Source organism: Lathyrus oleraceus, chromosome 2 (genome assembly GCF_024323335.1).
Source record: "Lathyrus oleraceus cultivar Zhongwan6 chromosome 2, CAAS_Psat_ZW6_1.0, whole genome shotgun sequence".
NCBI lineage: Eukaryota > Viridiplantae > Streptophyta > Magnoliopsida > Fabales > Fabaceae > Lathyrus > Lathyrus oleraceus.
The window spans coordinates 479,931,787-479,959,385 of NC_066580.1; the positions used below are offsets into that span (position 1 = coordinate 479,931,787).

Genomic DNA, 27,599 nt, shown 5'->3' on the forward strand with positions numbered 1-27,599 from the left:
GTCTTTTTTGAAACATGTTTTATTAGAATATGCAAAAACAATTTTGATTGGTTGTTGTTTATGAAAAAATGAGAGAGAAATTAAATTAAATATAATTTGCTTTAAATTTATCTTGGAAAAAATGAATTTTTAAAAATAAAATACTTAAATGAAATAAAATTGATATTTTTTTACTTATAATTTGTAATAAAAAAATTAGTGTTTTTTTCTTAGAAATAGTTACACAGGGAGTATTTAATAACCTTTTTATTTTGACTTTTTACTTCCATTTGAATCTATCTGAGAAATACTCAATGCAATAAATAACAACAACTACCATGATAAATTTTTGTCTTTTTTAAAATATGTTTTATAAAAAGATGTAAAAGTAATTTTAATTAATTATTCTTTATAAAAAAAGAGAGTAAATTAAATGCAATTTACATTTAATATTTAATGAAAAAAAAAGTTTTTTAAAATAAAATGCTGAAATGAGATAAAGTTTAATATTTTTACTTATAATTTATAACCAGAAAAATGTGTATTTTTTATATATAAATTGTTGCGGAAGACGTATGTATCAAGACTAACTGTTATTTTATAAAGTAAGTTCAAATATATAAGTTATAATCTCAATATAAATTGAATATAAAAATATAGATTTTATTTATATTTTTAAAAGAAAGCTTTTTATCTTATTTTATATGTTAAATTTAAGTTTCACGTTTAACAATGTTCTACGATATATAAAAGTAAGAATTACAATATTAAATAAATAATAAAACCAAAATTAATAAAATTTTCAATGAATTTTTTCCATAAACATTTACCAACTTACAATAATGTAAAATATACTTAGTTAACTTTCAATATCAATATCAAGAAGAGAAGGAAATAACATATTTGTATTATCACGTTATAATATGTGTCATACCCCGATTTTGACCCTGAATTTTTTTATTTTGTTTGGCACTTGGCCTAAAGTTCATTTGCATACATTCATTCCCAACTCCATATTTTTGTTACACATTGATCATTGTCTATGCCTTTTTGATCATGGTGCTTTTGACTATAAAATGGATTTTAATCATTTGACTTTTGAATTTTTCAATTTTTGATTTTAATTTCAAATTAAGTTTAATTCCCAAATTTCAATTTAATTTTAGTTGTTATTTTTACTAATGATTCAAAACTCTAATTGATTTTAACTTTCAAATAGATTGTTAGAATTGATGTCAAAAGTAATTTTAACAAATTATTGGATTAATTTGATTTTAATTGGGTTTTCTACTGATTTTTTATTATTATTTAAATTGATATTTAAATTAGTCTTGGATTATTTCTAAAAAATCCATTTTATATCCATAGTACATGTCAAAATCAAAATAGCATTACAACATTTTCATGAATTACAAAAGTCATCTTCCAAAGGACAAACATTCTAAAACCATAAACATGGACTTGGCATTCACTTGATCCAACCTACACCGATTCACATTTTCACTTAAGCCATGCAATATTTCAATCCCAATTCAAATCAATATCATTCCATGTTCCAAAATGCTAATTTCATATAACAACTATCATATAATCATACATTTCCCATTTCATTCAAAATCAAATTACAAAATAACATTTCAAGTACATTTGCACCATTTCACATTTCCATACAATTCCAATCATGTCTTACATGCTTTACACTGCATTGATTTGGTTCCAAACTACATCCAAACTATAGCCCACACATGCTTACAATGATTAACTCATATACAAATCCAAGCATTCCAATAGTTCATTAAAAAAAAAGGGGATCCAACAACAGCATGATGATAATCCATCATCCAACAAAAAAAAACAACAAACAAATGGAATGTCCAAAAGAATTCCCCATGAGTCATGATTTATCCTCCAAGGTGCACGTTAGCTTGCTTCCATCATGTTTCCCTCATTCACAAGTAGCATTGCCCATGTCAGGTTCACTTCCACCACCCTACAAAACCAACCAAGTCACAACCACGCATTAGCACATTGCCATGAGGTTCAGGTAAAAGAAAGTCATATGTTCAAAGAAGTTAATTCACAGTGAATTTAGAAGCCTAGTACTGTGCTAGCATAATTGTTCATCAAACCACTTCTCAACTTCTAACCGAATGAACAATTAAATTTCTAAACAGTTCACAACTCAACCATCGACCAAAAGCCACAAATTAACAAAATTCATAACTAACTAACCAATTCCCTAACCGTTGGTCAAGGAACTCCATGACAGTTTAACCACTATTGTTGTCGCAGCTTATGTCATCTTGCTTTGCAACAGCATCACACCATCATTATCCTGCAGGAAATGGCTATGGATTAGTCCTGCATCCATTAGTACCTGTCATAGAACAACCAAGCTTAGTCATTACAAACAAGTTTTCTAACCTACAAAAGTTGAAGATGATGAAATTCGGGTATTGGAGTTTTCCGAAGAAATACCTTTTGGATTGGGTGTATTGAATATTCAGTTTGAAGGAATATTGAATGATGGGACGAAAGGTTTTTACAGAAGCCAATACAAGCATAATGGTGAGAAGAGGAATATGGCGGTTGCACAGTTTGAACCAGCGGATGCCAGACGATGCTTTCCTTGTTGGGATGAACCTGCTTGCAAGGCCACTTTCAAGATTACATTGGATGTGCCTTCCGACCCTGTTGCTCTTTCCAACATACCAGTTGCTGAAGAAAAATTAATGACAATCTCAAAACTGTTTCGTATCAAGAATCACCAATCATGTCAACATATTTGGTTGCTGTCGTCGTTGGTTTGTTTGATAACGTGGAAGATCATACTCCCGACGGGGTCAAAGTCCGAGTGTATTGTCAAGTCTGCAAGGCAAACCAAGGGGAATTTGCACTTGATGTTGCTGTGGAAACTTTGGGACTATACAAGGATCACTTCGACACTCCTTACACCTTGCCAAAATTGGATGTAATTGCAATTTCTGATTTTGTGTTGCCGAAGCCGTTCCTGCATTAGAAAAAAAATGATCAGGATAATAAGAAAATCCCAAGTGAGAAACAGTAGAAGAACCATTCAAATTCTCAGCAATATTAATGTTTGACATGTTAGAAAAGAAAGGGCTTTGGGATAAGTTGCATCTCAGTTGTGCCTATACAGTTTTTTCGTTCTTGCAGTTATTCTGAGCCAAACATCCTAATATTACCTTTCTGCCTTTAAATCTTTCTTCAACTCGAGCCAGTTTCTCTTGATCCTCAACCTCTTCTGGTGTTGCCTCAAGTCCGAGAATGCGAGTTCATGCACTAACAAAGTGCCGTGCATAATCATGGGTGTGAATGCCGCACCCACGTCTACTCAAAATCTTGCCTACAGAGGACAGGGGTTAACAGGTTCTGCTGTGAACCCACAATATCTTCCTTCCCAACAGAATGCTAACACAAGACCACCTCAATCACAGGGATTGCCAGGTTCTGTTGCAAATCACAATATCTTCCTTCCCAGCAGAATCCAACCATGAGACCAACTCAATCCATGCCTGCTGGTAGTGCCCCTGGTCCACAACAATTTATGCCTGCAATCAAATCAACGCATTGCTTTAGGGTGAGATTTGAGGATGGTTATGTTAATCAACAAGGGAGGTTTAGAATTTCACCTTATCATAATATTCAACAGAAAGCTCACATCCTGCAGCAACAAATCTAAACCAGTACACAATTGAAGCTATCATCCATCAGACTGTTGAACCGGAGCCGGAACCGAAACCGCCTTTGAATCTTCAACATTTTTTTTTCACTGCAGTAACACCAGTAACTAGTCAAAACAGTAAGAATCCAAAATTTCCCAAATTGAGCATAAGGACAAATTCAAAGAGAAAGCAGGAGTTCATAGTACCGGTTCCGGATTGTAGCATAAAACAAGATAATTTTGTTTCTGAGCAGACAAAAAGCGCTTTTGGAGTTTTTCTCCATTGGAACCTTTGGAAGACCTTTGTAACCCTAATCTGTGAGGATAAAAGAGAAAAAGCGATTCAGAGAGGGGGGATTCGAAAACAAGAGGGAGGCGGACAAACAGAAAAAACCTAAAGTTGCTCTTTCGACGGCAAGAATTCGAAAACGAAAAGTGGAGGCAGAAAAGAATCAAAAAATCCTAAATCCCAAAATCAGACCTGGTTTGAAGAGGCGTAGGAGTGAGTTTTAGGCTTCATCGTCTCCGTCGTTTTCGCCAAAGGTGGGCCTCTTTCTTCTTGTTTCTCCTTAAAAAAACCTTGGACCCTTGCATTTTAGAGTGAGAGAGATTGTGTGGTACGCGAGAGCGATGGGGGACGGATTGATTGAGGAAGGTTGAGGACGAGAGACGTGATGGTAACGATTGAGTGAGATTGTGAGTTGTGAGGGCGATGGAGAGTTCGAGAGATGAGTTCGTGAGTGGTGTGTGGTACAGAATGAGGGCGATGGAGAGTTTGAGAGGAGAAGAGTTCTGTTCACCGAAGCTAGCTCTTTCATTTTTCTTTTTTTATTATTTACCTTAGGAGTGCTTAAAATCTTTTTTTTGGAAATTTAAATGACTCTTTAGTATTCCCAGTGGATATTAATTTTGTTTGTTTAATAATAATTTCACTTTTTATTATTCCCAATCCATTAACTCTAAAACCCAACAGCCAAGCGGCTGGGTTTGATTTTTGTTCATTTTCCTGGTAGTCCAACAAATTTTTTATTTATCTTAGTTCTTATTCTAATGTCTAATCTATCTTGGTTTATATATCTAAAATAGCATTAAGATAATAACTAATGATAAATGGCCTGGTGGAGAGGGGTGGTTTCCATAGTCTTAAGTGGAGTGGGTTCAATACTCATATGTGGCCTTTTTTAGCATTTTATTTTCTTTTAGCATTTTATTTCTTTTAGTATTTGTATTTCCTTTAGTATTTCATTTCTTTTAGCATTTCATTTTATGTTTATGTTTTTATTATACTCATGGTTGATCTGTTTTTTTTTATTAATTTCATCATTCATTCAAAACCATTTTAAAACTATTAAAATCATATTTCTCGATTCAATGTCGAGCCCATTTTCATACCCTTGTAAGTCGATTGCTTTTTTTAAGCATCGCCATCAACCTCACATGGCTTACTCTTGGGCCTTCTTACAATGAACTTAACTTTCAATAATTTCAAACCTCGGTACTTTATTTGTTTTAATTTAATATTCAAATCGTTTTCTAAATAAAACGTGAAGAAAAAGGTTACTTGGATGGAATGTCCAGTCGTAATCCCGAATATTAGGCTCAAGCTGTAAGAGCTTGCAAGCCATAAATATTCGTCTTCTCTTTAACACTCCAATATTCAAAATCATTTTCTTAATAAAGTTAGAAGAAAAAGATTACCTGGAGGAAATATCCAGTCGTAATCCCGAATATTAGGCTCAAGCTGTAAGAGCTTGTAAGCCGTAAATATTCGTCTTCTCTTTAATATTCAAATCGTTTTCCAAATAAAACGTGAAGAAAAAGATTACCTGGATGGAATGTCCAGTCGTAATCCCGAATATTAGGCTCAAGCTGTAAGAGCTTGTAAGTCATAAATATTCGTCTTCTCGCCAAAATATCCGTAAATACCTCAAATCACCTTCTAAATAAAGCGTGAAGAAAAAGGTTACCTGGATGGAATGTCCAGTCGTAATCCCGAATATTAGGCTCAAGCTGTAAGAGCTTGCAAGCCATAAATATTCGTCTTCTCTTTAACACTCCAATATTCAAAACCATCTTCTTAATAAAGTTGGAAGAAAAAGATTACCTGGAGGGAATATCCAGTCGTAATCCCGAATATTAGGCTCAAGCTGTAAGAGCTTGCAAGCCATAAATATTCGTCTTCCCTCCAAAACATTCATAATTACTCGAATCATTTTCTTAGCAATATTGGAAAGAAACAGACTGCCTGGGTGGAATGTCCAGACGTAGTCCCGAGTATTAGACCCAAGCTGTAAGAGCTTGTAGGTCACAAGTACTCGTCTTTCAAACTTCAAAATACCTAATTCCTACCTTAATACTTTTTCAATAAAGATGGAAATGGAACATGGTGTATACCATGCACTCCTGAGGCTAGGATTCGAAATGTATATCTCGCTCATCCAAGTTCTCGCCATCGTCTAAAACTGTCAATGCAGTTTCTTCCAACCCTTTCCCAGTCAAATTCCAAAAATACTTAATTCCTATCTTAACTTTTGTTAATAAAGATGGAAATGGAATATGGTGTATACCATGCACTCCTGAGGCTAGGATTCGAGATGTATATCTCGCTCATCCAAGTTCTCGCCATCACTCAAAATAAATCCAACCAATCAAACTCTTTTTCGCCGCCGTGCGACTAATCAAAAACCTTTTTCATAAATGAAAGATATATTGTCTTAAGTGATACAAAACAATGTTTCGGCCACGATTGTTGAGTAGAGATAAATGACGCTTTTCCGAATGTAGATTTATAAATCCGTTCGATGTGTGGTACGCGTCCACTCCTCATCTGTTTTGGGTAAAACGATGTTTTTGTCGATTAATACAGTATAGTTTTCGCTAAAATCGACCAACAAACAAACATTTTTCTACCCAGAACTACGTAAGCCTTGATTTCTCTTTTGAGATACGTAGGAGCAGGATTTGTAAATCTTGTCAGGCCCACTAATAAAAAACTTAGGTTTAGTCCTTTGTCTAAAAAATCCAAAAACATTTTCCTTTCTTTTATTCTTTCTTTCCCACCTAATAATTCGAAAAGCCTAACACTTCAAACTAACATTAACGCACACAACTGACCTAATGGTTCCCGTTGAGTACAACGGACGTGAGGGGTGCTAATACCTTCCCCTTGCGTAATCGACTCCCGAACCCTGATATTGGTTGCGATGACCATATCTTATCCTTTCTTTTGTCCTGGGTTTTATCGATATTTCCCCTTTCCTTTTTAGGAATAAATAAAGTTCGGTGGCGACTCTGTTCAGTCCATCATTGCGAGCGTGCGATCGCGCTTCGCTTTGAAGTCGTATCCCCATTTTTTACGAGGTGCGACAGATGGCGACTCTGCTGGGGACTACACCCCATCCCTAAGTGAGTCAAGCCTAGTTAGGTCATTTGTGTGCCTTTGTTTGATTACCTATGTGGCTTTTCTTTATTGTTTTTACTATCTCTATTGTAATATTGATATGAATTTGTCGTGTTGGTTCGATTATGGTTTGGTACTTGGATACTCTGATTGCAAACCATGTGGGAAAGACTTTTTACCCGAGTCTCGAGTAAAAACATAAGATAGGACGAGGTTGAGTAGTGCGGGTCCGCGAGATGTATTTCTCGTTGGGTCGGTACGAGAACCTTACTTAGAGTAGATTCTTGAGAGGATGTTGTCGCTCGGCAAGTAAGTTGCCGTAAGCTTCGATATTTTCTTTAGGATCCGTGACTCTGAGAACCATTTGTAGAACCTTAGTTCTTTGCCCAACTAGGAAAGATGGTTGCGTAGTGTGGGTCTGCGAGATGTATTTCTCGTTGGATCGATGCGAGAACCTCACTTAGAGTAGATTCTTTAGATGGAGTTGATACCCGGCAAGTAAGTTGCCGCAGGTAGCAAACAGTCTAATGGATCCATGACTCTAGGAACTTTTTCAAAAACCTTAGACCATACCTGGTGAGAACCTCTTCTTGGAAAACAATCAGATTCGTCAGTACCTCAGACTTTTGAACCAGTGTATGAAAAAACAAATGTGCATGGCTTGCATTGCATTCATTCGCATTCCATTGCATTTGCATCGCATCATAATGCATGTCATTTTCCAGACAAAATACCAAAAAAAAACTCATCCATCTTTTGTCCGTGAAGCAAAGTGATTCTCAACACGCGTTTAGAACAAAGAACCATGTCTCAGGAGATGATGGACGAGCTAAGGAAAAGCCAAGAAGCGCTGAAGGAGGAACTTAATCTTTTGAAGAGCCAAATGAGATGGGTCTTGGAAACCCTACAAGTCTTGTTGAGAAAAGAGGGTCACCCAATATACACTGCTGCAACAAAGAGAGCTATTACCCCGCATCCATCTGGTGTCACCCTAAGTCAAGGGAAATTCTATGTGGCAACTCCTCATTTACTAGTATATGGACCTCCCTCAAGACGTCATCAGCAACATCCTCTGGCTATTCCTCCTCAAAGTCACCAAAGCCAGGTTCAGAATAAAAATCAGAATCAGAACAAGAGGAACAAGGATCACAATGACTCGATTCCGGTGCCATATAGCAAGCTCTACCCGCAAATGATCCAAAATGCTTTGGTGACACCTCGAGCTCTCACGCCTGTGTCACCATACCTGCCATGGTACAATCCAAATGCAACATGTGAATTCCATAAAGGGGCATTGGGACATGACCTAGATTCTTGCTTTGCGCTAAAAGCCTTGGTACGGGGACTGATTACCAAAAAGAGCTTAGTTTTTGAAGAAGATCATCCCAAGGTCAAGTGCGAATACCATACTGGGACCATGGGGCACTCCATCGAGGAATGCGAAAGTTTTAAGCTCAAGCTGCAAGGATTGATTGACATAAGGTCACCAACACTCAAGGAGGAAGGGTCAAGTACATATACCCTGATTTCTGAGCCAGGTAATGAGAAAGGGAAGAGACCCTTGAAACCCCTCAAGATTTTGTTCCACAAGGAAGATGTCAGGGATGTGGCTAACGAGCTATCATTGTTTCCTGGTAAGAGTATTGAGATACCGCCTTGGATTTCTAATGTCACGACCCATACCAATGAAAGAAAAGGAGAAGTGAGTAGTGGATCCAAGAGGGTTGCGTTCGACGATGAGATTGAAAGAAAAGAATTTGAAGATCATCATGTCAAAAAGCTGGTTGATCCCAATCTTCAAGTTTGAAGAAATCAATTCCCTAAAGCTGGCAATCATTTGGCTGTTTCAACACTTCTTTTGTAGTTTCTTTGCATGTTGGTTGTTATTTGCTTTTAAGCATTGTTGTTTTATTTGAATTGGTAAGATTAATGAAATGTTTATGCATCTTTTGAATTAATCCATTCGTATTCACTCGTTTTTCATTTATGTTAAAAAACAAAAACAAAATACTCCTCTCATTCACTTTTATTTATCAAACTGTTGTGTTAACAAAGATTGGAGGGAGGATGATGAAAACGAAACACCTGAAATTGTTGTGGTATGCTTTTGAGTAAATCCTTGTCGATGATGTAAGGCATTGTTTCAAATCCCCAAACACTGAAGTTATAAGGAGTTAATCCCTAGACAACCACTTTGAGCCTAGAAGTTGGTGTTTATTTCGGATCTAAAACCTTAATTTTAACCTGGGGCAGGGTAGTTATGTTCAGATAGTTTGATCGTGCATTCGATCTTTCAAAAAAAAATCGTCCATATGAACGCCCTCTAATTAGGTTCAACCACATGTTATCCTTCGCGCACATGTTGAAGTGTCGAAGAAGTTGAGAAAAGATAAAATTAGTGTTGGTTGATCCTCATCCACCAATAATGTGGCAGTCAACACCTTTAAAAATAGAAAAAAGCCCGCTAAATCAAATACCACGAAATGACTTAGGCAAAAGTTAGGGCATCCCGATGGACCGAAAGCTTCAAAAAAGCGGTCCAGGCAAAATTAGGGATAAAATAAATCAATCAAAAGAGGTCATTAAATCCTCGACAAAAACAAAATAAGGTGACTGCCATTTCAAGAAAACTCGTCTTGAACCCTCATCACACCTTCGAACCCTCTTGGAAGTCAAATGTGTGTATTGAATTAACTGAACATAGGAATTGGAGATCATCAAGAAGAAGGGGTGGGTAAAAATAACTTTTGAGCCTTATTTCCTTTTGTTTCAAGAACCGTGAACCAGACCACGTTACAACCCTTAAAAGACCTAATTGAGGTAGGGTTTATTTTGAAAGCATATTATAACAAGGTTGTGTTAACTTGACTCCAAACGATTTTTGTTAATCATTTGATAGCACCAATTTGCATACTGTGAATGACTTGATCACCATTGTGTTCTTATCAACGACTCGTTCACTGTATTTCACCCGTTCATATCAATAAATTTTGATTTCAAATTTTTGCATAAGCATTGAATTAAAATTACCATTTTTGAATGAACAATCTTATTTGCGAGTACACTTAGCATCAAGAAATTCCAAATACAATTGAGGAACTTGATAAAGTGAAAGAAGTCCAAACAGGGGAAATCACTTTGAGCATCAGTTAATTCGAGCTAATCACCCTAAGGGTCATCTCGCCAAGAATAATTTGCTTCAAGACTTAGACCGGGGCAAGCCACCTTAGAGCTCGATGAGTCCAGCTATCCCAAGGACAATCAATCAAGAGTCTACCATTCCAACATTTGGTTAGTCAAGACCATTGCAAGTTTCAAACACTTGGGGCAAGCCATCTCGAGGTAGTCTCCTGGAAAGTTGTTTTCAAACCCACTTTCAAGGTGAACATTTTCAAAGACCCAACAAACTGGGGCAAGATGAGGCACAGAGGGGCAGAACCTCTTTCTTCGTGCTTTCAAACTGCTCAAACAAATTCTGCCATACGTCAACAACTATTGAGTTCAAGAAGAGTGCCCGAAAATTATGCTAGCACGATTCATTAATCCTCCAAAAGGATCCCATTGGCAAAGTTGTGGTTATCAAGCTGGATAGAATCCTCCTTTGGCAACATCTATCATAAAATATTTGGTTGAGTTCTCGGTGTTGAGGAGTCATGAGCTTCCATAAAAAGCCTTTACAAACTCCCAATCTGCCTAGTGTCAGCATTCTCATAATCATGATCATTCATATATCATGCATAAAAGGAAATTCAAATCATGCATAGCCGAAATGTACTTCGTGCTCATTTTGCATTGACCCAGGTCTTGTTGTCGATCCTAGATCCTTTGACCTCTAATTCCAGCTTGTCTTTGGTATCCCTAAACCAACATCCGGTTTTCCCGGTCATTTTCAAGTCCAATTGTTGTTGGCAAAATCCGTTAAAGGGTGGTTGTAGTCCATTGCTTACGGTCAGAGTCCAATTGTTGTTATTCCAGTATCAGATCATACATGAACCTGTTCTGAAGATTCTTTCTCTGTTTGTTCAATACTATTCAGGTCATGTATGAACCTGTTGTTGAGCTTTATTCCGGTGTCAGGTCATACTTGAACCTGCTCTGAAGATTTTTTCCCTGTCGTTCAATACTATTCAGGTCATGTATGAACCTGTCATTGAGTTTTATTCCGGGGTCAGGTCATACTTGAACCTGCTCTGAAGAGTTTTTCCAATTTTTGTTCAATACCATTCAGGTCATGTATGAACTTGTTGTTGAGCTTTATTCCGGGGTCAGGTCATACTCGAACCTGCTCTGAAGAGTTTTTCCAATTTTTGTTCAATACCATTCAGGTCATGTATGAACCTGTTGTTGAGCTTTATTCCGGTGTCAGGTCATACTTGAACCTGCTCTGAAGAGTTTTTCCAATTTTTGTTCAATACTATTCAGGTCATGTTTGAACCTGTTGTTGAGCTTTTATTCCGGGGTCCGGTCATACTTGAACCTGCTCTGAAGAGTTTTTCCAATTTTTGTTCAATACTATTCAGGTCATGTATGAACCTGTTGTTGAACTTTTATTCCGGGGTCAGGTCATACTTGAACCTGCTCTAAAGATTCTTTCTCTGTTTGTTCAATACTATTCAGGTCATGTATGAACCTGTTGTTGAACTTTTATTCCGGGGTCAGGTCATACTTGAACCTGCTCTAAAGATTTTTTCTCTGTTTGTTCAATACTATTCAGGTCATGTATGAACCTGTTATTGAACCCTTATTCCGGTATTAGGTCATACTTGAGCCTGTTCTGAAGATTTTTTTTCTCTGTTTGTTCAATACTATTCAGGTCATGTATGAACCTGTTGTTGAACCCTTATTCCGGTATCAGGTCATACTTGAACCTGTTCTGAAGATTTTTTCTCTGTTTGTTCAATACTATTCAGGTCATGTATGAACCTGTTGTTGAACCCTTATTCCGGTATCAGGTCATACTTGAACCTGTTCTGAAGATTTTTTCTCTGTTTGTTCAATACTATTCAGGTCATGTATGAACCTGTTATTGAACCCTTATTCCGGTATCAGGTCATACTTGAGCCTTTTCTGAAGATTTTTTCTCTGTTTGTTCAATACTATTCAAGTCATATATGAACTTGTTATTGAGCTTTATTCCGGTGTCAGGTCATACATGAACCTGTTCTGAAGAGTTTTTCTCCATGATTATTCCCCAGCATTGTCAGGTCTGGTAAGTCATATGTGAACTTACTCCCGAAATCTCTTGTACTCTGAATGCTGCTTATCAAATTCCACTTCGATTGCTCCCCAGTGTGTGTTTGACTCTCCAGCAGGATTTGGTTTTCCCCAGCAAGTTGTTTTTTACCATTTGTCTGTCTCCCTGTGGACCATCAGTATTCCCCACAAATTGGTCTATCTAGTAGTATCCCCTGTCAAGGGTCCACCATATCCCTAGCAGGGAAGAAAATTAAAAAAATCATGCATCCATGCATATCATATCATGTCATATCATATCATATCACATCATGTCATGGGGATTCAGGATCAAAATCCGGGTCTTCTCAGTATTTAATCATCTCCCACTATGATCATATGAAGAGTGTCCTGCTTCATATTCTCTAGTTGAAGATACTTAAATAGGGGCAACTGTCATACCCCGATTTTGACCCTGAATTTTTTTATTTTGTTTGGCACTTGGCCTAAAGTTCATTTGCATACATTCATTCCCAACTCCATATTTTTGTTACACATTGATCATTGTCTATGCCTTTTTGATCATGGTGCTTTTGACTATAAAATGGATTTTAATCATTTGACTTTTGAATTTTTCAATTTTTGATTTTAATTTCAAATTAAGTTTAATTCCCAAATTTCAATTTAATTTTAGTTGTTATTTTTAATAATGATTCAAAACTCTAATTGATTTTAACTTTCAAATAGATTGTTAGAATTGATGTCAAAAGTAATTTTAACAAATTATTGGATTAATTTGATTTTAATTGGGTTTTCTACTGATTTTTTATTATTATTTAAATTGATATTTAAATTAGTCTTGGATTATTTCTAAAAAATCCATTTTATATCCATAGTACATGTCAAAATCAAAATAGCATTACAACATTTTCATGAATTACAAAAGTCATCTTCCAAAGGACAAACATTCTAAAACCATAAACATGGACTTGGCATTCACTTGATCCAACCTACACCGATTCACATTTTCACTTAAGCCATGCAATATTTCAATCCCAATTCAAATCAATATCATTCCATGTTCCAAAATGCTAATTTCATATAACAACTATCATATAATCATACATTTCCCATTTCATTCAAAATCAAATTACAAAATAACATTTCAAGTACATTTGCACCATTTCACATTTCCATACAATTCCAATCATGTCTTACATGCTTTACACTGCATTGATTTGGTTCCAAACTACATCCAAACTACAACCCACACATGCTTACAATGATTAACTCATATACAAATCCAAGCATTCCAATAGTTCATTAAAAAAAAGGGGATCCAACAACAGCATGATGATAATCCATCATCCAACAAAAAAAAAAACAACAAACAAATGGAATGTCCAAAAGAATTCCCCATGAGTCATGATTTATCCTCCAAGGTGCACGTTAGCTTGCTTCCATCATGTTTCCCTCATTCACAAGTAGCATTGCCCATGTCAGGTTCACTTCCACCACCCTACAAAACCAACCAAGTCACAACCACGCATTAGCACATTTCCATGAGGTTCAGGTAAAAGAAAGTCATATGTTCAAAGAAGTTAATTCACAGTGAATTTAGAAGCCTAGTACTGTGCTAGCATAATTGTTCATCAAACCACTTCTCAACTTCTAACCGAATGAACAATTAAATTTCTAAACAGTTCACAACTCAACCATCGACCAAAAGCCACAAATTAACAAAATTCATAACTAACTAACCAATTCCCTAACCGTTGGTCAAGGAACTCCATGACAGTTTAACCACTATTGTTGTCGCAGCTTATGTCATCTTGCTTTGCAACAGCATCACACCATCATTATCCTGCAGGAAATGGCTATGGATTAGTCCTGCATCCATTAGTACCTGTCATAGAACAACCAAGCTTAGTCATTACAAACAAGTTTTCTAACCTACAAAAGTTGAAGATGATGAAATTCGGGTATTGGAGTTTTCCGAAGAAATACCTTTTGGATTGGGTGTATTGAATATTCAGTTTGAAGGAATATTGAATGATGGGACGAAAGGTTTTTACAGAAGCCAATACAAGCATAATGGTGAGAAGAGGAATATGGCGGTTGCACAGTTTGAACCAGCGGATGCCAGACGATGCTTTCCTTGTTGGGATGAACCTGCTTGCAAGGCCACTTTCAAGATTACATTGGATGTGCCTTCCGACCCTGTTGCTCTTTCCAACATACCAGTTGCTGAAGAAAAATTAATGACAATCTCAAAACTGTTTCGTATCAAGAATCACCAATCATGTCAACATATTTGGTTGCTGTCGTCGTTGGTTTGTTTGATAACGTGGAAGATCATACTCCCGACGGGGTCAAAGTCCGAGTGTATTGTCAAGTCTGCAAGGCAAACCAAGGGGAATTTGCACTTGATGTTGCTGTGGAAACTTTGGGACTATACAAGGATCACTTCGACACTCCTTACACCTTGCCAAAATTGGATGTAATTGCAATTTCTGATTTTGTGTTGCCGAAGCCGTTCCTGCATTAGAAAAAAAATGATCAGGATAATAAGAAAATCCCAAGTGAGAAACAGTAGAAGAACCATTCAAATTCTCAGCAATATTAATGTTTGACATGTTAGAAAAGAAAGGGCTTTGGGATAAGTTGCATCTCAGTTGTGCCTATACAGTTTTTTCGTTCTTGCAGTTATTCTGAGCCAAACATCCTAATATTACCTTTCTGCCTTTAAATCTTTCTTCAACTCGAGCCAGTTTCTCTTGATCCTCAACCTCTTCTGGTGTTGCCTCAAGTCCGAGAATGCGAGTTCATGCACTAACAAAGTGCCGTGCATAATCATGGGTGTGAATGCCGCACCCACGTCTACTCAAAATCTTGCCTACAGAGGACAGGGGTTAACAGGTTCTGCTGTGAACCCACAATATCTTCCTTCCCAACAGAATGCTAACACAAGACCACCTCAATCACAGGGATTGCCAGGTTCTGTTGCAAAACACAATATCTTCCTTCCCAGCAGAATCCAACCATGAGACCAACTCAATCCATGCCTGCTGGTAGTGCCCCTGGTCCACAACAATTTATGCCTGCAATCAAATCAACGCATTGCTTTAGGGTGAGATTTGAGGATGGTTATGTTAATCAACAAGGGAGGTTTAGAATTTCACCTTATCACAATATTCAACAGAAAGCTCACATCCTGCAGCAACAAATCTAAACCAGTACACAATTGAAGCTATCATCCATCAGACTGTTGAACCGGAGCCGGAACCGAAACCGCCTTTGAATCTTCAACATTTTTTTTTCACTGCAGTAACACCAGTAACTAGTCAAAACAGTAAGAATCTAAAATTTCCCAAATTGAGCATAAGGACAAATTCAAAGAGAAAGCAGGAGTTCATAGTACCGGTTCCGGATTGTAGCATAAAACAAGATAATTTTGTTTCTGAGCAGACAAAAAGCGCTTTTGGAGTTTTTCTCCATTGGAACCTTTGGAAGACCTTTGGAACCCTAATCTTTGAGGATAAAAGAGAAAAAGCGATTCAGAGAGGGGGGATTCGAAAACGAGAGGGAGGCGGACAAATAGAAAAAACCTAAAGTTGCTCTTTCGACGGCAAGAATTCGAAAACGAAAAGTGGAGGCGGAAAAGAATCAAAAAATCCTAAATCCCAAAATCAGACCTGGTTTGAAGAGGCGTAGGAGTGAGTTTTAGGCTTCATCGTCTCCGTCGTTTTCGCCAAAGGTGAGCCTCTTCTTGTTTCTCCTTAAAAAAACCTTGGACCCTTGCATTTTAGAGTGAGAGAGATTGTGTGGTACGCGAGAGCGATGGGGGACGGATTGATTGAGGAAGGTTGAGGACGAGAGACGTGATGGTAACGATTGAGTGAGATTGTGAGTTGTGAGGGCGATGGAGAGTTCGAGAGATGAGTTCGTGAGTGGTGTGTGGTACAGAATGAGGGCGATGGAGAGTTTGAGAGGAGAAGAGTTCTGTTCACCGAAGCTAGCTCTTTCATTTTTCTTTTTTTATTATTTACCTTAGGAGTGCTTAAAATCTTTTTTTTGGAAATTTAAATGACTCTTTAGTATTCCCAGTGGATATTAATTTTGTTTGTTTAATAATAATTTCACTTTTTATTATTCCCAATCCATTAACTCTAAAACCCAACAGCCAAGCGGCTGGGTTTGATTTTTGTTCATTTTCCTGGTAGTCCAACAAATTTTTTATTTATCTTAGTTCTTATTCTAATGTCTAATCTATCTTGGTTTATATATCTAAAATAGCATTAAGATAATAACTAATGATAAATGGCCTGGTGGAGAGGGGTGGTTTCCATAGTCTTAAGTGGAGTGGGTTCAATACTCATATGTGGCCTTTTTTAGCATTTTATTTTCTTTTAGCATTTTATTTTCTTTTAGCATTTTATTTCTTTTAGTATTTGTATTTCTTTTAGTATTTGTATTTCCTTTAGTATTTCATTTCTTTTAGCATTTCATTTTATGTTTATGTTTTTATTATACTCATGGTTGATCTGTTTTTTTTTATTAATTTCATCATTCATTCAAAACCATTTTAAAACTATTAAAATCATATTTCTCGATTCAATGTCGAGCCCATTTTCATACCCTTGTAAGTCGATTGCTTTTTTAAGCATCGCCATCAACCTCACATGGCTTACTCTTGGGCCTTCTTACAATGAACTTAACTTTCAATAATTTCAAACCTCGGTACTTTATTTGTTTTAATTTAATATTCAAATCGTTTTCTAAATAAAACGTGAAGAAAAAGGTTACCTGGATGGAATGTCCAGTCGTAATCCCGAATATTAGGCTCAAGCTGTAAGAGCTTGCAAGCCATAAATATTCGTCTTCTCTTTAACACTCCAATATTCAAAATCATTTTCTTAATAAAGTTAGAAGAAAAAGATTACCTGGAGGGAATATCCAGTCATAATCCCGAATATTAGGCTCAAGCTGTAAGAGCTTGTAAGCCGTAAATATTCGTCTTCTCTTTAATATTCAAATCGTTTTCCAAATAAAACGTGAAGAAAAAGATTACCTGGATGGAATGTCCAGTCGTAATCCCGAATATTAGGCTCAAGCTGTAAGAGCTTGTAAGTCATAAATATTCGTCTTCTCGCCAAAATATCCGTAAATACCTCAAATCACCTTCTAAATAAAGCGTGAAGAAAAAGGTTACCTGGATGGAATGTCCAGTCGTAATCCCGAATATTAGGCTCAAGCTGTAAGAGCTTGCAAGCCATAAATATTCGTCTTCTCTTTAACACTCCAATATTCAAAACCATCTTCTTAATAAAGTTGGAAGAAAAAGATTACCTGGAGGGAATATCCAGTCGTAATCCCGAATATTAGGCTCAAGCTATAAGAGCTTGCAAGCCATAAATATTCGTCTTCCCTCCAAAACATTCATAATTACTCGAATCATTTTCTTAGCAATATTGGAAAGAAACAGACTGCCTGGGTGGAATGTCCAGACGTAGTCCCGAGTATTAGACCCAAGCTGTAAGAGCTTGTAGGTCACAAGTACTCGTCTTTCAAACTTCAAAATACCTAATTCCTACCTTAATACTTTTTCAATAAAGATGGAAATGGAACATGGTGTATACCATGCACTCCTGAGGCTAGGATTCGAAATGTATATCTCGCTCATCCAAGTTCTCGCCATCGTCTAAAACTGTCAATGCAGTTTCTTCCAACCCTTTCCCAGTCAAATTCCAAAAATACTTAATTCCTATCTTAACTTTTGTTAATAAAGATGGAAATGGAATATGGTGTATACCATGCACTCCTGAGGCTAGGATTCGAGATGTATATCGCGCTCATCCAAGTTCTCGCCATCACTCAAAATAAATCCAACCAATCAAACTCTTTTTCGCCGCCGTGCGACTAATCAAAAACCTTTTTCATAAATGAAAGATATATTGTCTTAAGTGATACAAAACAATGTTTCGGCCACGATTGTTGAGTAGAGATAAATGACGCTTTTCCGAATGTAGATTTATAAATCCGTTCGATGTGTGGTACGCGTCCACTCCTCATCTGTTTTGGGTAAAACGATGTTTTTGTCGATTAATACAGTATAGTTTTCGCTAAAATCGACCAACAAACAAACATTTTTCTACCCAGAACTACGTAAGCCTTGATTTCTCTTTTGAGATACGTAGGAGCAGGATTTGTAAATCTTGTCAGGCCCACTAATAAAAAACTTAGGTTTAGTCCTTTGTCTAAAAAATCCAAAAACATTTTCCTTTCTTTTATTCTTTTTTTCCCACCTAATAATTCGAAAAGCCTAACACTTCAAACTAACATTAACGCACACAACTGACCTAATGGTTCCCGTTGAGTACAACGGACGTGAGGGGTGCTAATACCTTCCCCTTGCGTAATCGACTCCCGAACCCTGATATTGGTTGCGATGACCATATCTTATCCTTTCTTTTGTCCTGGGTTTTATCGATATTTCCCCTTTCCTTTTTAGGAATAAATAAAGTTCGGTGGCGACTCTGTTCAGTCCATCATTGCGAGCGTGCGATCGCGCTTCGCTTTGAAGTCGTATCCCCATTTTTTACGAGGTGCGACAATATGGTTAGAATTTTGGATCACAAATATAACACTATATGTGTTAGGGCCACTATTTAAATTAACCAAAAATAAAATGGTCTAGTTAATATTAAGTATGTGGCTAAAAACATAAATGTCATAAAAGGTAAGGTTATTGTTGTTAGAAGTAATTCATTTTCAGCATTAGTAGTATTTGTTTTGTTAAGCTTAGCCTAACTAGTGTAGGTTAGCATGTTGCCTACGTGATATTGTTATTTGTGTATATATAGTATTGTAGTTGTCAACAGTTCTATCCACTGAGCATTGAAGTGCAGTGTGTGTGCAACTATTTTGCTCTAACCGTTTTAGGAGGGTAGTGGAAGTTTGTTATTTTCTATTCTCTCTCTTCTTCCATCTTCTTCATCTTGTGCACCAACAATATGTATCTAGAGCTCCGGTTCAGATTCACAGGGAAACACGAGTGAACGGTGAAGCGATGTGTGATTGATTTTGTTTCTTGAGTTCATGTTGAACTTTTGATTAGAATCTAACAGAATCACATTTCTTGATTCTGCGGGATTGGGAAACACTGGTGTTTGGTGAGATCTGAGTCATTTGTACAAAGTTGAAGATGAACGAAAACAGTAATTTGAGTACTAAAATTCTAGTGTTCGATGGCAAGAACTGGAATCATTGGATGACTCAGATGCGTGTGTTGTTTGGCACTCAAGATGTTCATGATCTCGTCAACAACGATTATGTTCCGGTTGCACTTCCGATAAATGCAATAGATGCACAGAGAAATGCTCAGCATGATCTGAGGAAGAAGGATCAGAAGGAGTTGTTCTACATTTATTAGTGTGTATATATGAATGTATTTGAGAAAATCGTTGATTCGATGACGACGAAGGCTGCGTGGGACACACTGGTACGGTGCTACGGTGGTGATGCATAAGTGAAGAAGGTAAAACTTCAATGTCTATGTAAGAAGTATGAGAATCTCATCATGAAGAACAATAAGAAGGTACCTGTCTACATCTCTAGATTGATTTTTATCACAAATAAGATTAATTCGTGTGAAGAAACTCTCACTGAAGAAAGTATCATTGAGAAGATATTTGGATCTCTTATTCCTCAATTTAATTACATCGTTGAAGAAATTGAACATTCTAAGGATCTGAGCATCATGAGAATAGAAGAGCTGTAAAGAAGTCTAGAAGCACAAGATTTGCATCTTACTGAAAGAACCTCTAAGAGAGAGGTAGAGCGGACTCTGAAAACTTTTTTTGTCAAGAAGGACCAGAAGTAATCTTGGTGAGAGGCCAAGAAAAGGCGTGGTAGGTCTCAGGATTCAGAAGCCTCCAATTCTGATGAGAAGAGACATCAAAAGGGAGGGAGAAGCTTGATAAGAGAATGGTTCAATGCTACTGTTTTGGTTGTCGCATCTCGAAAAATACGATCCCCCGCGATGGTCGCGAAAAGAAAATGATTCGAACAGAGTCGCCACCAAACTTTATTTATTCTAATGAAGGAATAGGAAAATATCGATAAAACCTTTGAAAATAGAATAATGGTCTTCATAACCATATTGAGGTTCAGGAGTCGATTACGCAAGGGGGAGGTATTAGCACCCCTCACATTCGTTGTACTCAACGAAAACCTTTTAGTCTAATTTGCGATTTGAATGTTAGTTAATGTTATTTATTTTCTTCGAGTGAATATAAGATTGAGAAGAGAAATAAAATGAGAACCTCAAAAGGGGAAGAAAGGGAGGTTTTTTATTAGTGTTTGAATTGGAAGAGGAAAAATCGAGCAATATGGTGAGCGTCAATCGTTCAATCATTCGAGGGATAGTGAGGAGAACGCCTCTCATTCCCCTTTTCATCCGAATTTTAATTAACAAAAAGATTTAATCACTTCAAGTAAGCGGAAAAGAAACTCGATGTTGATAGAGGGTTTATCGCATTAGTGAAAATGGTTTGTGAAATTGTTTGAAATGATATGAGGTACTTATTAAAGAAAAAAGCTTAATGGGATTTTGAAAAATGTACTTGATGTTGATCAAATACTTTTTATCTTAGTATTTTTGAAAGGTTATTTTTAATTTTTATTTTGTCTTTTTGGATTAACAATTATGCATCAACTAAAAATACAATAAAATAAACTAAAAAATAAAGTAATAAAATAGGTAAAATAAATAATAAAAGAGAGGGAGCACACTATGAATGCAAGAGGTAAAATAATTAAAAAAATTAAAGGATATAAACGAAAGAACAAAAAAATAAAAATAAAGCAATAATAAGAAAATAAAAAATAAAAAATATATACAAAAGACAAGAATAAGCTAAAAATTGGGGGTGTAGCTACGAAAATGCCTTAGACCCAAAGAATAGAGTCTCACAATGGTGCATTGAGCAATTAGGAGGTGTGAAATATTTGGTTATTATTCCCGTAGCAACGAAAATTGAAGAAAATATGTTCCAACGAAAACGTAAAAATACTATAAATTTTTCATTTTTTCACGGAATTAAGTAAATAAATAATAAAAATTTATCTACTCGATCTCACGAATATAATGATATATTCAAAATCAGAAAATAAATAATAAAGAATCTTGAAAATCAACAAAAATGTAGCAACACATATTTGCTTGATTTGACCATTTTATCCATCCTCATGACAAACAAACCATGAATTCATCCTCAGGGTGATGTTGGGAAGTTACTGAATATATTATTTATGTAAAACAAGCATTAATTTTCATTTGACCCTTTTTGTTCATGGAGGTTCAAGAACACTTTAAACTCTTGATTTTGAAATCAATTGAGTTTCCATATAAAATGGCAATTATTAAGGTACTAAATAAATAAAGTAAGAGTAAAAATGTAATAGAATTAAATAAAGAACAAACATTCTAGTTATTTAAATAACAACAAATCACTTTTGCTTATTGTCATACCCCGATTTTGATCCTGTATTTTTTCCATTTTTTCATTTTATTTGGCACTTGGCCTAAAGTTCATTTGCATACATTCGTGACCAAAGGCAACCATTAACCTCCAAATCCTTAATCATGTATCCATAATCATTTCATCATTTTCGAATTAATTCTAGGAGTAGCGAACTAAGTTCAATTTGATTTTGATCCAAAATTGACTTTAGAGATTCAAATTGATTTTGAGAATTAGATTAATTTTGGAAATTATCTCAATACCTTTTGTCAATTTAATTTTAGAAGTTTCAATTAATTAGCCATGGTTGTATTATTTGTTGGTAGGCCATTTAACCACTTTTTTTTATCATAAAAAAATTCTGCATGAGTTTACAAATTTCAGCCCATATCCAAATTCCTTAAACCCACAATTAAATCCATTTTTCCCAATCCAATAACCCAACTCTATTTTTAAATCCATTTTTGTTTCAAACTATATCCAAAATCCACATCCATTTTCATTATCCATTTGGAACCAATTTAAACCATATTCATACATACATGTTTCTCCCAAGTGCACGTCTTTTTTTTTTACAACAGTAAACCATATTTCACCAAGTAGAAGCATCCTAATTACAAACCATGACCGTACATGCACACACCATTTAACAAGAATAATAAGCAGGCGGTTAGTTTCATCTACCATCATGGCCTAAGTGGACAAATTTCACACAACTCCATTTACTAAATTCAATCCAAATCATTTCTAAACGCACCATGACTCATTCAAACCAAAGCCATTGCGTCATTTCACGGACCTTTGATTACAATGTTTGAAACGAAATGCAAAATTCAAACCAACACATTCACGTTTCAAAGCTGCTACAACCTTGGGCAATCCCCGAAATTACAGCGGATTCCCATTTGTTACATCCAATTTTCAAATTCACAAAATAGAACCTTCATGACAATACAACACACAAAAAGCTAACACAAATAATCCTAAATCTAGCAACTTTGCCGCCTACCAAATTCAGAGTTACTAATCCTAACCATGGCCATGCTCAAAAAGCCGTTTACGAGCCAAAACCAGTTTGCAATGCATCAATCTAATCAACCACGAGCCTATCATAAATTCTGCTCTATTCAGGAAGCCAACATGCTGCAGAACAACATTGCCCACTAGTTGTATGCTGGTGCTGGTCTGCAATGCGTAACAACCGGATCAGGACCGCAGAGATGGCAAAACCTGCAACACAAGGACAGTTACCACCCATGAAAAATGATAGAAGTCTACTACAAATCAATAACTTGACCGAAACATACATGAGCTTCTTGTCTCGGTGAATCAACAATTCGGAACCATGTTAACCATGACATGAACTCAACAAAACAAGAGCAAACCATGACCTACACTTATTCCAATACAATGAAACCAAAGTCAAAATGAGGTGCAATATAAACCAAAGAAACATGAATTGTCAAGCACACCAAGTCAGAAATGCATAGGTGGACCAATACCATTTGAATTCATGTGTACATGAGCAATATGATATTCATGATGTAGATGATATAATGCATAAGCCAAAACACATGAACAATGCACATAAGTTCAGACCTGCAGGAATTGCATGAAACACTCCAAGGCATCCAACATGTTGCATCACCAAGACAACCATGCCAATGAATGTGCACTTGCAGCATAGCAGGACATAACAACCGTCAACATTCATCAAGCGATATTCCCTGCCCAAGTGAAACAATTGGAGTAGACCTGCAGAACATATGATACATACTACATCAGAATCACAAACCATTTCACATATTGACCTGCTACAATAAGGCTGCAATCATCATGCACATTCAACAAGTCATAGTTCAAACACATCAAATCCATTTTCATAAACCTGCAAACATTAACACACTGAAACAAGTCTCCCAGATGGCATGAACAGTTGCAATGCTGGTGCCTAAACTTCAAAGGCCGTGTTACAGTGGCTTCGGTTAAGAACTTCCAACTTGTGGCTGCTGTTGAGCCATGTCATAATGTTTCTGCCGCAGAGCAAAAAAAAGGGGTTATCTTGCAGTTTGGAAAACTAACTTTTTAGTATGCTTAGCGCAAAACGCTTGCCATGAGACGTCTAAGGATATGCCAATGAATCCTATAGTCAGCAAAAAAAAACCCAAATACAAAGCTGATCCATCGGATAAAAAGTTGTCAAAGATTAGTCAAGAAGCTGTTTTATCCACCGACTTGAAGAAATCTGATGGAACTTCAATTACTTTGAAGAAGGTTTTGCTCCAAATTTCACTGCAGTAACACAAAATAATTACTAAGTGTTAAAATTCGAAAAATCCCAAAATGGAATAGAGACAAAAATGAAGAAGAAAGCACGAGTTCAGAATATCATTTTCAAGTTTAGCATCAAACAGGGCAATTCGATTTTGAGTACATCCAAAGTAGTTTGCAGAGATACTCTTCTGGAACACCAAAGACACCAATTGAAACCCTAATTTACAGAACATAAATAGGAGAGAGCGGATCAGTGTGAGAAAAAAAGGGGAAATTAACGGCGAAAAAGTTTCAAAAACGAAAAACCCTAATCCCAAAATAAAAGCAAAAATCAGTGTTGGAAGAGACGAAGGGATAGGATTGAATAGTTACCTGAGCCGCCGAATCACCGCCAAAGGTGAGCACCAGTTTGTTTTTCCTCTAAATCTCCGTTCTGTTGCGTCCTTGGGTTAGAGGTCGTGAGAAGTGAGAGAGATTGAGGAAGGCGAGATCGTTGAGAGTGATTTGAGTGAGGTTGAGAGCGATTGAGAGAGTTTTGCTGAGAGTGATTGAGAGAGATTCGTGAGATTGAGGAAGGCGAGATTTGTTGAGAGTGTGAGAGAGAAGTGAGGTTGAGGGCGATCTGTTACACTATTCCCATTGTTTTTTCTTTTAATTTATTTTAAACAGAATAAACCATTAAAAACACGTCTAAAATTCCTAGGTCTTAGTGAATAATTGTTTTTATATTTTCAACTTATACCCCATTGAAAAACCCAACAGCCAAGCGGCTGGGTTTAATTATGGTAGTCCAACAGATTTCTTTTTTATTAGTTTTTATTTTAATCCTAATTTTTAATCTATCTTGATTTATATATCCAAGTTGTTGTTGTAAATAATAACTAGTCATGAATGGCCTAGTGGAGAGAGGGTAGTTTCTAGGTCTTTAGTGGAGTGGGTTCAATACCCACATATGTAGCATTTTATTTCTTTTAGCATTTTATTTCTTTTAGAATTTTTTTTTATGTTTATGTTTTTATTATACTCATAGTTTCATTATTGTTTAATAACACCGATTTTCTTTCTTTTAATTTCATCATCCATTCAAGACCATTTTAAACTATTAAAATCACACTTTTCTCGATTCAATATCGAGCCCATTTTCACACCCTTGTAAGTCGATTGCTTTTTAAGCATCGCCATCAACCTCACATAGCTTACTCTTGGGCTTTCTTACAATGAGCCGGTTCCCTTGCACTTACACTCATACATTGCATTATTGGTTGTTTGGGCCCGATTTAATTATTTCATGATTTTTGAATCCCCATTTGACAAAATGTACCCCACTCCCCCGATGTGTAATAATTTTGTACTATTTAGTTCTTTATTTATTTGACTATTTAGTTAGATACTAACACAAGAATAAAATCAACCATTTCCAAAAAATACAAAAATATGACTCGATCCAACATCGAGTATTTTCTCAATAAACAAATCAATTCATCTCTCCCTCCTATTTCTTTTCCATTTCTTTCAAACTTTCATCAAACGCTTGATTCAACGTCAAGCCCTTTTTTCTAATAAAAACTCAAAAAATGTTAATTTATAGTTAAGACCTTTTCAATAAGATGGAAGTGGAACGTGGTGTATACCACGCACTCCTGAGACTAGGATTCGAGATGTATATCTCGCCAATCCTAGCTCTCGCCATCATCCAAATTCATCCACTTTGTTTTCTCTCAAACATTCATTCAAATTCCTTTTAAACGTCCGTCAATACTTGATCTGTGGTCAAGTCATTTTCACAACAAAACTCAAAATACCTAATTCTTATTTAACACTTTCTCAATAAAGGTGGAAATGGAACATGGTGTATACCATGCACTCCTGAGACTAGGATTCGAGACGTATGCCTCGCCTATCTTAGTTCTCGCCATCATCTAAAATTGTCAATGTGGTTTCGTCAAACCCTTTCTCAATCAAATCTAAGATACTTAAATCTTATTTAACACTTTTTTCAATAAAGATGGAAGTGGAACGTGGTGTATACCACGCACTCCTGAGATTAAGATTCGAGACGTATGCCTCGCCAATCTTAACTCTCGCCATCTTCTAAAACTGTCAATGCGGTTTCTTCAAACCCTTTCTCAATCAAACCTAAAAAAATACTTAATCTTTACTAAACACTTTTGCCAATAAAGATGGAAATGGAACATGGTGTATACCGTGCACTCCTGAGACTAGGATTCGAGATGGATATCTCGCTCATCCAAGTTCTCGCCATCACTCAAAATACATCCAACCAATCAAACCCTTTTCTCGCCGCCGTGCGATTGGTCAAGAACCTTTTTCATAAATGAAAGATATATTGTCTTAAGTGATGCAAAACAATGTTTCGGCCACGATTATTGAGTAGAGATAGATGACGCTTTTCCGAATGTAGATTTATAAATCCGTTCGATGTGTGGTATGCGTCCACTCCTCATCTATTTTGGGTAAAACGATGTTTTCGTCGATTAATACAATATAGCTTTCGCTAAAATCGACCAACAAACAAACATTTTTCTACCCAGAACTACGTAAGCCTTGATTTCTCTATTGAGATACGTAGGAGCAGGATTTATGAATCTTGTCAGGCCCACTAATAAAAAACTTAGGTTTAGTCCTTCGTCAAAAATCCAAAAATATTCTTCTCTCTTATATTCTTTCTTTTCCCACTTAATAACCTGAAAAGCCTAACATTTCAAACTAACATTAACTCGCACAACTGACCTAATGGTTCCCGTTGAGTACAACGGACGTGAGGGGTGCTAATACCTTCCCCTTGCGTAATCGACTCCCGAACCCTGATATTGGTTGCGATGACCATATCTTATCCTTTCTTTTGTCTTGGGTTTTATCGATATTTCCCCTTTCCTTTTTAGGAATAAATAAAGTTCGGTGGCGACTCTGTTCAGTCCATCATTGCGAGCGTGTGATCGCGCTTCACTTTGAAGTCGTATCCCTTTTTTTTTTCGAGGTGCGACAGATGGCGACTCTGCTGGGGGTGCTAATCCCTAAGTGAGTCAAGCCTAGTTAGGACGTTTGTGTGCCTTTGTTTGTTTAATTGTGTGGCTTTTCCTTATTTATTGCTTTTTACTATCTTTATTATTATATTGATATATCTGTTGAATATTGGTTCTATTGTGATTGATGGTATATGGGTATTTGATTGCAAACCATGTGGGAAAGACTCTACACCGGAGTCTAGAGTGAAAAAAACATAAGATAAGACGATGGTTGAGTAGTACGGACTCCCGAGGTGAATACTTCGTAAGGGTCGGTACGAGAACCTCACTTAGAGTAGATTCTTTTGCAAATATTGTCGCCCGAGGTGTATACCTCGTAAGCGTCGATGTTTCAAAGGGGTTCATGACTCTAAGGACTTTTTTAGAACATTGAAACTTTGACCAACTAGAAATGATGGTTGCGTAGTATGGATTCCCGAGGTGAATACTTCGTAAGGATCGATACGAGAACCTCGCTCAGAATAGATTCCCTAGATGGAGTTGACGACCGGAAAGTATTTTCCGTAAGCGTCAAACAT

The 27,599-nt window shown here is 36.4% G+C and overlaps 2 long non-coding RNA genes across 3 annotated transcripts; both read right to left on the minus strand.

The window, feature by feature from the left end:
• Positions 1 to 1,560: 1,560 nt before the first annotated feature.
• On the minus strand, positions 1,561 to 15,987 carry LOC127121565 (uncharacterized). Of its 2 annotated transcripts, none has more exons than XR_007803492.1 (7): positions 15,932 to 15,987; positions 3,872 to 3,980; positions 3,633 to 3,772; positions 3,186 to 3,551; positions 2,458 to 2,989; positions 2,212 to 2,356; positions 1,561 to 1,969 (listed from the first exon to the last, which is right to left on the minus strand). It is a non-coding gene; the product is annotated as an uncharacterized LOC127121565 (long non-coding RNA). The 2 variants fall into 2 exon arrangements; XR_007803491.1 differs by lacking the exon at positions 15,932 to 15,987 and adding an exon at positions 4,146 to 4,475.
• Positions 13,639 to 15,212, minus strand: LOC127121566 (uncharacterized). The gene is made up of 4 exons (XR_007803493.1): positions 14,972 to 15,212; positions 14,244 to 14,775; positions 13,998 to 14,142; positions 13,639 to 13,755 (listed from the first exon to the last, which is right to left on the minus strand). It is a non-coding gene; the product is annotated as an uncharacterized LOC127121566 (long non-coding RNA).
• Positions 15,988 to 27,599: the final 11,612 nt, after the last annotated feature.